At 40.5% G+C, this 16,172-nt stretch overlaps 2 long non-coding RNA genes across 2 annotated transcripts in view; both read right to left on the reverse strand.

The window, feature by feature from the left end:
- The window catches only part of LOC144368289 (uncharacterized), a 46,400-nt gene extending 36,179 nt beyond the window's left edge, over positions 1-10,221 (reverse strand). Inside the window, exons 1-2 of the long non-coding RNA XR_013428093.1 lie at positions 9,944-10,221; positions 7,761-7,795 (exon numbers count right to left, since the gene is read on the reverse strand). This is a non-coding gene — a long non-coding RNA (uncharacterized LOC144368289). The remainder of the gene's footprint in view (positions 1-7,760; positions 7,796-9,943) is intronic.
- A 3,208-nt stretch (positions 10,222-13,429) lies between these two features.
- Positions 13,430-16,047, reverse strand: LOC144367763 (uncharacterized). The gene is made up of 2 exons (XR_013427275.1): positions 15,774-16,047; positions 13,430-13,668 (listed from the first exon to the last, which is right to left on the reverse strand). It is a non-coding gene; the product is annotated as an uncharacterized LOC144367763 (long non-coding RNA).
- Positions 16,048-16,172: the final 125 nt, after the last annotated feature.

Here is a 16,172-nt window from a genome sequence, read left to right on the forward strand (position 1 = left end):
AGTACAGTCATTAAAAAAGGGGAGGCAGAGTTCAAATAGTCAGACCGCCTTCCTGGTCCAGGCTGTCCACCACGTGGAGAGGCCTGTCCCTGAGTGTCAGCCCTGTCCATGGGTGGCAGAATCAGCTTTTGAAACTCTGAAGCTCTTTTCTTCAGTCACTGCCACAGTGGAAGGAAGAGGAATCAAGAAGCTCATCAAAGCCCAGGTTTTCTCTGTTCTCAACACCATGAATCCTCATGCAGCAGGCTTCTGTTGTCTGACCCTTCCTATTAAACTTCCCCACACAGTCACTGACCCCTGAGATTTGTTTGAAATCTGTAGTGATGGTGGTGGGAAAGGTAGGAGGAGAAAGGTGTACTGAGACCTGCCGGGCTGTTAGGAGAGGGAACTAACAGTCCCCCTAGTCCCTCAGGTTCCTGAATGACAAACACTGGAACCAGGACCAGGATCTGAGGTCACTCTTGTTCCCACTCTTCCTACTTTACTCTTTATGAAATAAAAAAAAAAAACTGCTCAGGAACGAATATTCTGCCACATCCTCCTTCCTATCATATATCCCAATATGTTAGTATATCAATCAGGATGACTTCGACCAAAGTAACAGAAAACCTAACTCAAATGAATTTGAAGATGTTTCATCTGAAATAACAAGATTTTTCCCAAAAGTACAGTGTCTCCAGGACTGGTTAATGAAGCCACTCAGTGACATCACCAAGAGTCCAGGGTATCTCCATCTTTTTCCTCTGCCATCCTCAATACTGCTCCTCGCAGTCACAAGCACATTGTTATGCCAGGCACAATAGTCTCCCGTAGCAGCTCTTGGTGACAATCAGGCATCTTCCTCAGAAGCTCCCCTAGCAAACATTGCTTCATGTTTCATGGCTGGAACAGAGTAACATTCCCACTCCTAAACCAAGCACTGGAATAGAAATGGAATTCCCATGGTTAGAACCATCAGCTTTCACCTTGAATAATGGGATCAACCGTGGTAAGCACACGATTATAAGGAAGAGCGTGGACACCTGAAAAAACTCAAGGCTGAAGAAGTTGAAGCAGGGTAGGAATTGGTGGGAGGAAGAATTTGGTCTGTGTGGTCTTATGGTGTTTGATAAAATAACACCTGATATCAATTTATTGAATTTAACCTCACTTGAACTTGAATTATGTCATCAGTTGTGGGATCTGAGCTATGAGGACATTGAACCTGGGTCAGAAGAACTTTGATGAGAACAGAGATAAGAACATATAGGAAAGGTTGGGAACATGAGACCTTGCCCTACTGGAGAGTCACTTCAATCTACCTAAGGAAGGAGAGAAAGCCATCTGAAATATTTCTGTATACCAAGTACTGCATTAAAGTATCCACATACCTTATCCTATTAATTCTCTTAAAACTCTTCTTATATCAAAAGTATTGTTCTCCTATTATAGATGAAGAAATCAAGGTTCACAGCAGTTGGGTACCTTGCCAAGGCTTCCATGGTTAGTAAGAGTGCAGCAGAGAGAATTATGCTGGTTGCTGACTGCCGTCACAGTCCTCCCACAACCTCCAAGCCACAAAGGAATTACAGGAACAGAAACCTCAGCCAAACCAATACTTTGTTATTATCTGAGGTTTTGGGTGTCACTTCTGCATAAAGTCTCCTGAAGAGGTGGACCATTCGTGAGTAGGGAGATTTTAAAGGAATAAGGATATTAGAGAGTGTTAAGAATGTGGAAAAACAAGGTAAATCCACAAAATCCAATTGGCTAAAACTAAATGAGTCAAAAAATCAGTTTTGTAAAATCATTAATTTGCTAAGTGATCCATTGGCCAAACTTGCAATTACTAAATTGTTCCTTCTGTTAGTTACTCATAGAGCTTATAGTAATTATGTTGCTTATAATAGTTTCAACAGACTTTGTAGAGTTTTCCCAATTTGATTTTCCAGAGGCTTTACCACAGAGGAAGTACTTTTCATATAAGTATTTTTTATATATAAAAAAACTTTGTTAGTGTATATCTTTGATGAAAGAATGGTCTCCTGCTTTCAGGAATGTTTGAATGCACAACTTCAGGATGGATGTCTATGAAGAAATGAGAATTCGCCATATAATCAACCAGAAATCCCAAATCCACCAGGACATATATTCAGAGACCAATATGGAAAACTTCAACTGGCAAGTTGGGGCTGGATACTGAAAAATCCTAAATGCTGAGTTAATGAGTTCTAAATTCCCAGGAGGTGCTGAGGAACAACTGAGCACTGGAGGGACATGCCGCGACCCCTCGCCAGCAAGGAGGACACGACACAGGATTCTTCTCTCAGCAGTTTATTCAGGCCTTTAATTATGTGTCTCTGGAAGCTTCTCTTACTATTACTACTACTACTGCTGCTACTACTACTTCTTCTACTCCTACTTCTACTTCTACTCTACCACTACTCCCTCACCCGAGCGCCCCAGCCTTGATAAAGCACATCAAACCCCAATGCACAACTGCCACGTGGATCTTTCTCATAGGGTGTTTTACAGCTACATGCCAACTCTCCCAAAACAAGGAGTTGTTTATCACAGGCCACGGCGCTTATCAGCGCCATCTTGTAATGGCGGCCACAGTTCACAGAAACGGCTCACCACAGGGACAAGTGTGTGGGTGACACTTGCAGCAGTGGATGGCATCTGTCAGATGAATATCCCATCTTAAGATATACCATGTTGCTTCAACTTGAGCAACAAGGCTGCCAGCACTCTCCTCTGTAAAGTAAAAGCCAGTTATAATGACGGAAGTTCCATTCTTACAGGTTGGGGCCATGCTTACATCTTTATTTTATTAATGTATAGGATTCCCCACTGGTTTTTATGCTATTATTTAGATTACCATCATCATTATTATTTGCTAAGTAGTCATCCTACAGAATGGTATATGAAAGGTGCTGGGCCTATTACTCAGGGTTGATGGCTCAAAACTACCCTCTTCCACTAACATTTAAAATTTAGTGTTGATGGAACCAATTAGCATATAAAATTAAGATATTTAAGGGGTTATATAAATGTATATAAAATTTTAGTTTTATTTTATTCTCTCTCCATCATTTGTCTACTATACTTTCAATGAGAGTATGACGGATGTGTGATGAAACCACTGAATTTGGATACTAGACACAAAGTGGTGAGATCTTGGGGTAAAACTGAAGTCTGCATGATCATGAGCAATCTTCTTCTCCTTTCTGAGCCCTAGTTTCCTAGCCATAAAACCCATAGCACCTGGTTCAAAACATTGCCCTGGAGATCATATGGCCTACTCCTACTCTGACCTGCTGTGACTCCTACTCTGATTGATCCTCTCCCAGAATACATTGCTTGCTTTTTGGGATCTATATGCCCAATTACGTTTTTATTCCCTTAAAAATTATTCAAATAAACACACACACAAAAAGGAATTCCATGTGAGAAGCATTAAGTTAGCAGATTTTCATGTTCTTTCAAGCTTCCTCTGGAATATCCACCTTCTGCACATCCTCCTCCTTACTCCCGGCCACAGGAATAGGCACCTGCCTGCTGCAACTTCCATATAGTCCACCACTGTCTGTCCAAGCGATTCTGGTCCTCAGCTGCCCCTTTTTACCCACCCTTGACACCAGGCTGAGGGCTTTCTTTCTGTTTCTTTCCAGGGATGACCACCACCAGCTCTTTTTGCTATGTTCTTGCCCCCATCTTTTCCCTTCCCCTTTACCCTGAAAGCCAGGAACATAATGGAGGGAGATGTCCTTTATAACCTTAATCACCTTTATTTTCTGAACCTCCTTTTTCCCCTTCTCTAACACTTATATCTTGATTTCTTTTCTTTTAATTTCTGAGTCTTAGAAAACCTCTGTCCCAATTGCCTGGTTCATCTTACTCTTTTATGACAAATTCTTCTCCTCTTACTGCCCACCGATCCACTCCCAATAATGATGGCTCACAGTTTCAGATCTAACTTCAAGTTGCCTCTCTTAAATTCTATTGCCCATTTTTATGTATACATGCAAATTACATATATATTATACATTTGGAAGTTATGCTACATATGTACCTACAGCTGTCCCTAGGTGTCTATAGGAATTTGGTTCCAGGATATACTACAGATACCAACCTCAAAGTATTCTCAAGCACTGTATACAAAAATAGCAGAGTCTTTGCATATAGCCTCCACATATTCTCCAATATTCTTTAGACCATCTCTAGATTATTTATAACAACTCAAATATCCTAAATGCTGAGCAAATAGGTTTTATACTGTCTTGGTTAGGCAATAATGATATAAATAAAGTCTGTACCTGTTCATTACAGAAGATTTTTTTAAAAAAATATAATTTTGGTCCATGGTTAGTTGAATATGTGGATGTGGAGCCCACAGATCCAGAGGCTGGTTGTACCTACATGTCTAGCACAAGGCTTGACAATTTGTGGGCCCTTAATTAACGCACTTGTCTCCTATTTTATTACAGTATATTCAGTATAGTAGCCACTAGCCACATTTGGCTATATAAATTTAAATTAAATAATGTTAAATACAATTTAAAGCTCAGTTCCTCAGTCACACCAGCCCTGTTTCTAGTGTCGGTAGACACAGGCAGCTAGAGCGTATTATAATCCACAGGGACATCGCTAAGGGTTTTGGGGGCAGCACAGCACTGTATCATTTGTTGCTGTCTTTCTGCATCTTTCTGTATTATTACCAGATCCTTAGAAATCTAGAAGCTATGTATTTATACTGCTCATTCTTTTTCTATTCTGTTAGGTAAAAATCAACATGAAGCTGGGGCTCAGCAGAGGCAGAACCTTTTCCTGGGCTGGAAGTGGAGCAGAACTAGAGAATGCTGTCTTCTAGGCATTGGAAGGAATCCCACGTTCCCTGTTCCCTGTCCCTGAGCTTCTGTACAGTGCTCTTGCGGCTCTGTGTGAATGGCAGCGATGACATGTTTAATGAAAGGTAAATATTTATGGTCAGTCTCCAGCAGATGTGCTCTGTGGGTGGGTGGGTGAGTCAGCACGGGGGCTGGGGGGCCCAAGGCTATGCTTTGAATCTCACCTGAGAGGCGGCTTCTGCCCAAAGTTAACCTTGTAGCTCTGACACCAGAGCAAGTGGGGATGTGGTGATCAGGAGGCTATCAGCAGCCCTTACTCCAGAAGGACTGCAGTGTGCTTGAAGCTGGGACAGTTTTCATGTGCTGTCTGCCTCTGAAACTCAGAAGGGCACAGAGCATCCATCCAGGAGGTGTCCTGGGATGAGGCTGGCATCTGGTGTAGAGACAGAGAAATGGCTGACATGCAAAGGGAGGGTCCCAGCCAGACCTGGCTCAGCCCTGCAGGGTGCACCTTGGACAGCTTCTTTGACAAGAATGGTTGGCAGCAGAAGGAAAGTCTGCAGGAAGAGAAAGCTGCAGATTTCTATGTCACCCCATTCACCCATACAACACCCATAACATTAACTTTCAGCACTACCAGGTCCAACACCCTCTTTTTATAATCTATAATTAGTAATTGCACTCAACTAATGTCCTAAAATTAAATCCACAGACATTTACAATGCACCAATGCATATTAATGTAAAAATCAGATTGTATCTAACTCTAATATATAGGAGAAAAAGAGTATTATGTGGCAAAAATGTATTTTACTCTTTGTTTATTCACAAACGGAGTAGAACACATAATTGGGTCACATACTCGCATGAACACAAAGCGTTTAGGTTTGAATTTAAGAGAAGCAACAATTTTGGTAAGAAGTAAGAGTACACAAGACATGCAAAAAAACAAGAGAGCAGGAATACAGACCAGCCTGGTTGTTGGTATGTAATGAGAAATACAAAGAAAGAAAAGGAGATGTGTTTTACATTTGGGTAAATAGAGAATGGAAAAAGGAAAAGAGCTACAAGAAAAGAGCTACCAGTGAAGATTAAGAATTCAGCAGAAGTAGGAAATTAAGAAGTATATAAGGAGCCAGACCTGTTAATGCATGCCTGTAATCCCAGTGACTCAGGAGGCTGAGGCAGGATGACCTCCAACTTGAGGCCAGTCTCTGTAATTTAGCGAGGTCCTGAGCAACTTAAGGAGACCCTGTCTCAAAATTTTTAAAAAAAAATAAATAAAAAGGGCTGGGGATGCAGCTCAGTGTTAAAGCTCCCCTGGGTTCAATCCCTGGTACCAAAGGAAAAAAAAAAAAACACAAACAAACAAACAACCCAGATCTCTGAGAATCCACTGAAATATGGAGAGGAATTGATAGGAATTTCCCACCCTATGTGAGATGGGAGCTAGAACTGGCTTATGTGTTTTTTAGTGTTGAAGAGGGCATGGCCCCATATGATTAGAGGGCCAGGGACACTGAGGAGTCTGACACATGAATCACAGCCCAAGGGATGCTACTGTCATTGTGTGAGTTTTATGAGCCTGATAAAGGAAGTACCTGGCTCACAGCAGGTGCTGAGCGAAGGTTGGTTGTCTGCTCTGCCATTTGGTGGTTGGTGTCCTGTATACCTTAGACACGTAGCCAACTTCATATTGAGGCTTTGGTTATCAAGCACAGTGTTGGAGCTTTATATACATTGACAAGTTTAATTCGTACAACAACTCCATAAGGTATGTATCTTTATATTCACAGGGATGAAAACCCACATTTGGAAAGTTGAGCACAGATTTGGTCCAGCTCTTGACAGGATGTGGCAGAGCCAGGATTTGAATGCAGCTTTATCACATTTAATCTCAAGCTCACCCTAGTAAGCAGGTGATAGAAAACCACTTTGATTTTGAGTCACCTGAGCAGTAATGTGACTTGCTCAATGCTGTGTTGCTGGTGTGCCATGTCCCTCTTCTTCTTTTTTAATTTTTCGGTGGACACAACATCTTTATTTTATTTGTATGTGGTGCTGAGGATCGAACCCAGCACCCCATGCATGCCAGGTGAGCGCGTTACCGCTTGAGCCACATCCCCAGCCCCTCTTCTTTAATATTTTGGTTACAGCAATGTAAATCTGACTAACATTCCCGCAATGTGTAATGATTAAATCCATCACCTTGAACATCCATGCAATGTCTCTCTACTGATTGCAAAGTCCCTATCTTCTCCGCATTTGCATCATATCCTGTGATATTTACATCATATTTTGTTCTAGGGAGTCTCGGAAATCTGTTCCAATCTTAAGCAAATTAAATTAAACTCTACTGGCAGGATATGAGCATGGTAATTTATCAACTGTTTTATAATAGAGACCAGAAATCTAAATGTCACTTAGGGCATTTAGTTAAGATCTGTGCTCAGTATGGGAACAATTAGCCAACAGACTGCAAATAAATTCTCTGATTACTCTCAGGGATGGGATAGAAGCCTTACAAAGCTTCTCTTGGATACAATGGTGATCTGGCGTGAACATCTGTCGTCAGACGGATGTTGGGTTTGATCCTGCCTGGTAGGCTGGATGTACTGCCATCTGCCTGTGTTGCATCTTGAACAAACTTCCTAAACTTGCGTGCAGACCCTAAGGTCTCAAGAATGGAAAACTTTATCCCATCAAGAGTATCCAAGTGTGAAGCATCTCGTGAGGGCAGAATATACTGTGAAATCAGTTTTTCAGAACCAATTTTACGACTGGGTGAGCTGTTCTCTCTAACACTGACTACTTGCTGATAGAAAGAGGCCTAAGAGAGGTTGAAGTAACTCCATCTTTTGTACTCTGGGAGCAGGAATGTAAACTACTTTGGAGAATTTTTTTTTTATTACAAAGTTAAAAATACACCTACCTTCTTGCTCAGTAGTTTCACTGCTGGGCATTTATCTAAGAGAAATAAAAACATGTTTAAAAAAGAATTATGTAAGGAATGTTTGTAGTGGCCTTATTCCCAAGAACCCCCAAACTGAAAACCATCTAAATGCCCAGGAACAGGTTACTAGATAAACAAATTTGTATGATGTTTATGTAGTAGGGCAGTATTTAACAATAAAAAATAAACTACTCATACACACAACATAAGGTGTATCTCAAAAGTATTTTTTGGACCGACAGGAGAAATACATAATCAAATGAAGAAATGTTTAATTGATTCCAGTAATTTAAATTCTAGTGTAGGCATAAGTAATCTACAGTGCTAGAAATCTCAACAGTGATTCCTTGTGCGAATGGGAAAAGAGGAACCTGGAATCCCGAGGTAATGAAAATATCAAAACTGTGCCCTTAGAATGGGTTCATTTTATAGTGTGTAGATTATATTCCAGTTGAAAAATGAAACCTCTTTTGTTGTTTCTGCTACTAGGGGAGCATGTCTGGGTTCTCTTTCTATTCTGACTTCTTTTCTTCTTTCTGATTTCATGCCTCAGACCTTCAACTATCAAGAATCACACAATCAACTTTTACTGGGAGTGCATCCTTGGAGTGGGGGCCTGAGGAATTGGGTGAATTATATTTTGATGTATAAAATTATACATCAAATTTTATGTATAAAATTCCAGAAATGCATTCAGCAAACTGTGCATTAAATAAATTTGAGGCACAACCAGTGATTGCTGCCTCTTCTTTTGCCCCCTGTCCCACCGCCAGAGTGTAAGAAGGGCACCCAGAAGCATGCTCAGGAACCCAAATATAATGAACCCTGGGCATACACAGGAGATTCTACAGGAGGAGGATTTCTAAATTTAGTGTATTAAGGGGCAGAAGAGCAGTTTCAGGCACCTGCTTTTCAAAAGCACCAAGGCTTCATGTCCCCAAGTGGCATAGCAGTCTTGATGAATGCACTTTGACCCAGGGCAGCTCACTCAGAATCCAGAAATTTGGGAACCACACTGGGAGTCAGTGGTGTAAGGTCTGGGGGTCTCATTAGACTCTTAGGATCTAACAAAGCAACCCCCCCCAATAAAGCTCATTATACCAATGTAATCCTGTATGAATACATGAAGTTCACCCTTGGATCTGCTAAAGTCCTCACAGGTTCAGAAATAAAAACATCATTCGACAACCGAAGAACCAAACACATCCTGACCTTTGCATTACATTGACCATACTCTTCAGTGGGACCACAGTAGAAAGGAGAGAGAGGAGGGAGAAAAGGGGTAAAGATGGGAATGAATGATGCTGACTGCATTCTACCCCTGCTTCTGACTGAACATTCAGTTTATTTATTAGTTTGTTTGTTTGTAACAGGGATTGAATTCAGGGGTTCTTTACCACTGAAAGATATCCCCAGACCCCTTTTTTAATAGTTTATTTAAAGATAGGGTCTTGCTGAACTGCTTAGGTCCTCGCTAAATTACTGAGGCTGGCTTTGACCTTGTGACCCTCCTGCCTCAGGCTCCCAAGTCACTGGGATTACAGGCCTATGCCACTGCACCCGGCAAGTATTCAGTTTTATAATATCTTTGCTTTAATCCCATAGCAAGTAATGGTACCAGGAACTAGGTACAAGGTTCTGGGCTGCGAAATGGGACTCGAGAATAAATATAACACGGTTCTTGGCCTCAAGGAATTCCAAGTTCTGCTGATTCCAAGGAATTCCAAGTACACTGTGATGGATCAACTGAAATTCAGTGACAAGTTTCTTACAAGCACGTGCACACACACATAGCCAGCTCTGCCCGCAGTGCTGAGGAAGGCTTCATCGAAGGACAGACAAATTAACTGAGTCCTGAGAATGGGTAGGAGCAATAACAATATTCCAGGAAGAAGGAAGAGGGAAGTAGAAGGCACAGAGGCATGAAAACAATGAATTTTGGAGCAAATTGTGGCAAGAGTCAGCTAGTAGGCTGCTAGACCTTTCCTAAAGACACAGGCAGCTTCCAAGAGATCCTCACCAGCACAGCCACAGCTTTGGGCTTTCAGTTCAGCAATTCACATAGAAGCAAGATCTATGAGCTTGATTTTGGACCCAAGAACTAGTATTGGAAGCAGAAAATCTGGTTCGATTTATGTTAAAAGAATAGTTGATATACCTACTTGCAAAGTCTTCACTAGTTTCTCCAACGGGAAGGAGTCTCTTTCTGCTCTGGTGTCCTACAGACAACTCTTTGTGGTATTAACTACATGTATTAACTATTAAGTGTAGGCTCTGAGGCCAAATTGCCTGGCTTTGAATCCCAGTTTTGCCATTTATTAACTATGGGAACTTTCTCTCTGTGCACCTCAGTTTTCTTATATGTAAAATGGAGATAAGGATGGTCCCTACCTCATGATTTAACTTGTGCTAAGCCCTTACAGCATGACCTGGCCCACAGCCAATGTCTTATACATTTTATTAATTATTATTATTGAGGATAATACTGAACACAGTGTGTTTACTCCTAGGTAAAACGCGAAGCCAATAAGCACAACCAGAAGATAAAAGAGTGAAGAAAGGCTTATTGCTTGCAGCAAGTAAGGAGAGGATTGAGAATAATTCCCAAAGCAGTGTCTCCTGGAGTGAAAAAAGCAAGGTTCCCCCAAAGAAAGCTTTTATTTGGGAAACTCTTGTGCATATGCATATAGGAAAGCCTCATCACATGTAGAGGTGAACATATCACTGAGCATGCTCAGTTTGAAGTCATACTTCTTTATACACTGCATGTTCAAAAAATGGTGAGCAGGAATGCCTTTGGGTGGAAAATTTAGTATTATAAAGAGCAGTGTTTACTCAAGGTTACCTAAAAGGGGAGAATCAGAATGACTTGGTGATTTGTGCTCATTTCTTACAAGTTTCTCTGGAAGGCTCTGTCTGAACCAACAAAAATTTTGAAGGTATGTTAATAGTCATTAAAGGGAAAGCAGCTCATGCCCCTCCACAAACATAGGTGACTGCCCCTAAAAGTACTTAACTAGTAGCTAAAAAATTACCCCCTTAAAACATTTCACTCCTCAATCTCAAAGGGTTTAGGGAGACAGGTCATTCTTTGGAGACTACTTCCTGCTAAATGTATTGTATATATCCTCTTTAAAGGAGTGAAACCCTCTTTAAAACCATATTTTGAGCTCCCTTTGCAATTATTTTACTATAACATTTTGAAACACGTTTGATTATGACATAATTCACAGGTAAAATGAAAATCTCTAGGAAATACAGACTTAATGATCCAGGGAGTCTCGGAAAACAATTATAAGAACAAATCATTTATTCCTGGTATTTTGGGGGATATCTGTTAAGACCAAGATCCCTATTTTTATTTTTTTTTTAACCCTTTTGAGGTGCGTTTCAATTTCAGCAGAAGTACTTAAGGTAAGCACAACAGGAAGTGTTCACAGTAGCACTGTCCACTTCTTGCTTGACTAGACTATAATCTAAAGCAATTCAGTTATCAAACACTACTTTAGCTAAGGATTCTATTTCTTTCTGCTGAACAGAAATGGCACAGTCTCAAGTACTATACTCCCTAATCATATGTTCAAGGGCTCCCACTCCTTACCAGGGCAAGAAGGTTCTACCAAATGTATCCTGAAAATCATCTTTCTGTTAGCCAGATCAATAGTTATGAGACTGTTTTCTAGCTCTTGAGAATAATTTTCATGAGCTGATCTAACGCTTAGTTTCTTGGGGCCAAGGTATAGAACAAAGCATGGCCAGATATCCAAACAGATAAGTTCAACCAATTCTCCAGTGTGTCTCAAAGCCGTCCATAAACAAGCAGGTATTCAGATGGAGTACATAGGACACCTGATAGAGTGTTTAAATTTAGCACTGAGTTGAGCAAATTTTCCTAGACTGGACCAATTCAGGTCACTATAACTGGTCGGGTCATTGTTCTAACAAGTTCAAAATTATTGACCAGGTCTTTAAAGATTTATCAGAGGGGTGTGTACTCCGAGTAAATAACAGCAATTAACATTCTCCAAGTTCTTGAGGTAACTCAAGCTCCTCCACAGGGGAGTTAATAACAAACAAGGTTGAGTGTGTCCAGTCCTGGGTGATCCTGGTAGCCATTGGTTGCTACAGAGGGCTTTTTATCATCTCTCACAATGAAGTTAGGAACCATGGAAATGGTAGTTACTGACATGACCAGGGGGTCCATATGGTCATGAACTGAGAAGGACTTTCAGTGACATATCCAACTCTTTGTTAAATTTCCTCTCTTAGCCAGGATTTGGGAGATTCTTATCATAGATTTACCTTTCCACGGAAATGCAAGAAAACAATAATATAAACAGAAACCATACCATAGTCTTGCCCTACTTGTGATTGCATGCAAGTGTCATTAGTTATGACATATCTACGTTGAATATGGGTCTACCCTTCTATTTAATTTAATTTAATTTTATTTTATTAGCTACACGTGACATTACAATGATCTTGGCAATTCATACATTTAAATCATTGGGGTATAATTTCTCATTTTTCTAATCGTACAGATTGCAGAATCACACTGGTCATAGCGTCACCTACATACATACAGCTATCATAAGGTCTGTTCTATTCTGTTGCCCTTCCTATCCCCCCTACTCCTCCCCTCCCCTCCCATCATTTCTCTCTATCCAATCTAATGTGACACACTTCCACCCTTCTATTAAGACACAGAACATACACAGATGGAAGACCAACAACTGTGCAGGTGAACAGACCAAGAAAATAGGACAAATGGAGTCATTCATTGTTTAACTCTACTTATCTATTTAAGTTTTTCAGCTTCAGTATGAGTTCAAGTCCCAGTTCACAGGAGTCGGCATTTCTGGGCTCACCTAAGTCTTCCTGTTCCTGGTCCCTGTCTACTCTGGTGTGATGAAAACCGGGAGATATGCCTTGAAATTTAAGGGAAGAGTAAGTACTAAGATTAAATTAGGCCCTGTCCAAAGCTGGACCTACCAGGAACTCTGATCTATAGGTTTTTAATATACCAGTTCCCTGATTCATAGAGGTAGAATCTTGTCCCTGTAAGAGAAGGAAGACTTAAGTTGTCATACCTATTAAGACAGATATTGCCTGCCTTAGATTGACTGTGTGTTTTATCACCAGTTCCACTTCCAAATCAGGGTATATTCCAGAGGTAGGTCCCCCCAGAAAGGACCGAGAGCAGCTGCAATTGAGCTTCCCATGGGGAGGAAAAGTTTTGACCACATATCCTGAGCTTCTTGGTGCAATTTGACCAAAGTGTTCTTATGCATACAACTGACCCTTTGAGGTCTGACTAGGATCTCCAGGCTGCATGTCATCTCCATTGTACTCCATTGTTTCCTGGGAAACCCCACCCAATATCTCTGGAATAAAAGCAGGTGAGTCTAAGCCTCGGGATAATTCCCCTTATTGTCCTTTTGTAACATCTTTAGACCTCCATCCACCAAGTAAAGGTATCCAAAGCACCAAGAGATATTAAAATCCTCCTGGGACCCTGGGACTGTAAAATGCACTCTCCAGTCCTGTCTGTCTAGCATGTGCAGACTTGTACTTCCCTTGCTCACGGGGGTACAGGTGGCCTTGTTTAAATGTTATTTTGTTGGCATTATACACAATATTCAGGCAAGTTTCTTTATGATCCCCTGTAAGTTTGGGGTCTTTATTACTGTAAGAAGCCAGTTGTATGGGATTTCTTTTCCACAATGAGTTGAACGATAGACAAATTTAATAATGGCCCAGGCCACATTTTCTGGCAACCAGACCTCCCTTCCTTGTCGGTCATCCATCCCTCGGAGACAGGAAATGTTTGGAAACCCGCCATTTTGGCTCTCTTCATGTCTTCTTCCAAGTGGGAGGGGGCAAATTTCTAGAGAGGCAGGGAGGGAATCAAAGGCAGCTAGAAAATCTATCCAGACAGAAGCATGAGCTTAGCTGTGGCATCAGCCACTCCTTCCTCCCACACTCATGTCTTCCTGCAGATCTTTGATGATTCATTCCTCCTTTGCCTCCACCCAAGGAGAATTACCCCATGTCTTTTCTGCAGCCCACATCTCGTAGCGATCTTATACTTGCCTTTCCCACAGATAGAGTCCTCTTCTTCCATGGGGTCTGCTCCCTTCCCTGTCTTCACTGTGCCAACTTTCCCCATCCCTGTTCCATTTTCCACATTCCTAAGTATTCCTTGGCTCTCAACTTAGTACGCTGCTCCATAACCACATCGGTTCTGTTCACTGATCTCTAGAACCTGGCGTATGACCTGGTTGCCTTCATTCACAAACCTTCTGCCACTTGCTCAAACCCTAAGAACTGGCCTACACCTTTAGTTTTGCCCTATTTTTCTTCTAGTCATTCTACTTAAGGACAGAAATCCTATTTTTCCCATATAATTATTTTTTCTCATCCCCAAGTAGTTTCATACTTATAACTTCCTTCATATTCTCTTTAATCCTCCCTACTGGTTCCTATCAATCTCATTTCCTTCCTGAAATTTAGATTTTTGTACAAAACCTCCAAATTTAGATGATTATTCTTTTCATCATAAACACAACTTACTTTCTTTTTGTATTCTCTACATTATCTAATGTAATGTACATCCATTAAATTTTAGCTCTTAGGAACCTTGCTTGTTAATTAAGACCCATAAAAAAAGCCATTTAAAACTGTTTATCCACATGCCTATGATTTCTGCAAACACATTTATTAATAGATCCCAAATATGTTGCTTTTGATAGAATTTAAGAAGTCAAGCATACTTGAATTTATATTTAGCAATTGATATTTCAGTATTTCAATTTAATTAGAAATAATCCAGATGTTTTAACTCTATCACATAACTTCCAAACTTTGAATTACATGAAGAGTACACTTATAAACATTTAGTCCATTTACATCTACTTATTTTATTTATTTACTTAGAGTACTGGGGATTGAACTCAGGGGCACTCAACCACTGAGCCACATCCCCAGTCCTATTTTGTATTTTAGAGACATGGTCTCACTGAGTTGCTTAGCCCCTTGCTTTTGCTGAGACTGGCTTTGAACTCACAATCCTCCTGCCTCATACTCCTGAGCCCCTGGGATGCCAGGCATGTGCCACCACCTGGCATTACATTTATTTTTTAACAGTTATCCCTAGATTGTCCATGAAACCAATCACACAATCATAATTATTTATTTCCTTGTCAAAGAAAAAAATTTGCTAACTGTTGCTACATTTGAAACATAGAAAGCAATGGATATTGCATAATTTTATTCATGAGACAAGGTGATTCAGTAATACAAATCTATCCGTTTATAAAAAGACAATTATTGAATCAAAAATTGAATCCAAATCATATTCCTGACAAAATGGTAACAAGTTAAGGTCACCTGATCATGCGTTGCCTTAGGAAGTCTGCAAACCATGTTGTTCATGTCACAGGTTTGGATAGATCAAGAGCCAAAAGCCTTAACATGTGAATCCCATAATTTCAGTTTAAGAATTGTCTGAAGATGTTCACTAGAAATGTTCTAAATTAGGAATGTTGATCAAACAAAATATTTAATTAGGTGTACAGATCCCAAAGTGAATTCACCAGGAAAAGGCCGTAAGTTGCTACCCTGAGCTCAATAATGCTAAAAAAAAAAAAAAAAAAAAAAAAAACAGGAGAAAATAGTTCCCAAAAAAGCTGCCACAGGAACCCCCACAAAGGGTGTTCCTAGGAATTCTGAGGGCAGTTTTCTTAGTCATTGGTGCATTGTGAAATATCTGCCAGTGATGGAGACTGGCTCTGCTTGGTGGGGAGCCCATATTAGCTATCTAAGGTCTGGAAAGAAAGATTAGTCAAACTGCAAATCCCACAATTCTTTACCTACCCACATCTAATTTTCTAATTTAGTCTACTGTTACAATATTTTAGAGCATAAAATTAAACAACTTGGTTCTAGAACGATGATGATGATAATTATATACATGATAATTATATACTTTGCCCTGATGTACATCTGCAGGAGGAGATATCTTCCCATCTCCCGAACTTTCAATTGCCAGCAACCAATGCAGAGATTTCTCTTAATTTGCCAAACCTCCTCAGAGGCTTTCCGTGGCCAGGTGTACCCAAGCAGCCTCCCCTTTAGGACAAGTTGTCTTTTAATCTATTACTGATTTATCCGTTTTTATTACTGATTTATTACTGATTACCTTCGTAGAGGCCACCAACACTACTTTTATTTGTTAGCATCTGCTGGTACTAAGCATAATGCAGGGCCCATTTAAAAGGGTTGCAAGTCTTTCCCTGAATGCACAGGTGAATCTCCTATGAGAGCTCGTACTGCTCTACCACAGGCACTTTGATTATTAACTTATTTATTTCTTATTACAGTAGGAGAGAT

The sequence above is a fragment of the Ictidomys tridecemlineatus genome, chromosome 11, assembly GCF_052094955.1.
Source record: "Ictidomys tridecemlineatus isolate mIctTri1 chromosome 11, mIctTri1.hap1, whole genome shotgun sequence".
NCBI lineage: Eukaryota > Metazoa > Chordata > Mammalia > Rodentia > Sciuridae > Ictidomys > Ictidomys tridecemlineatus.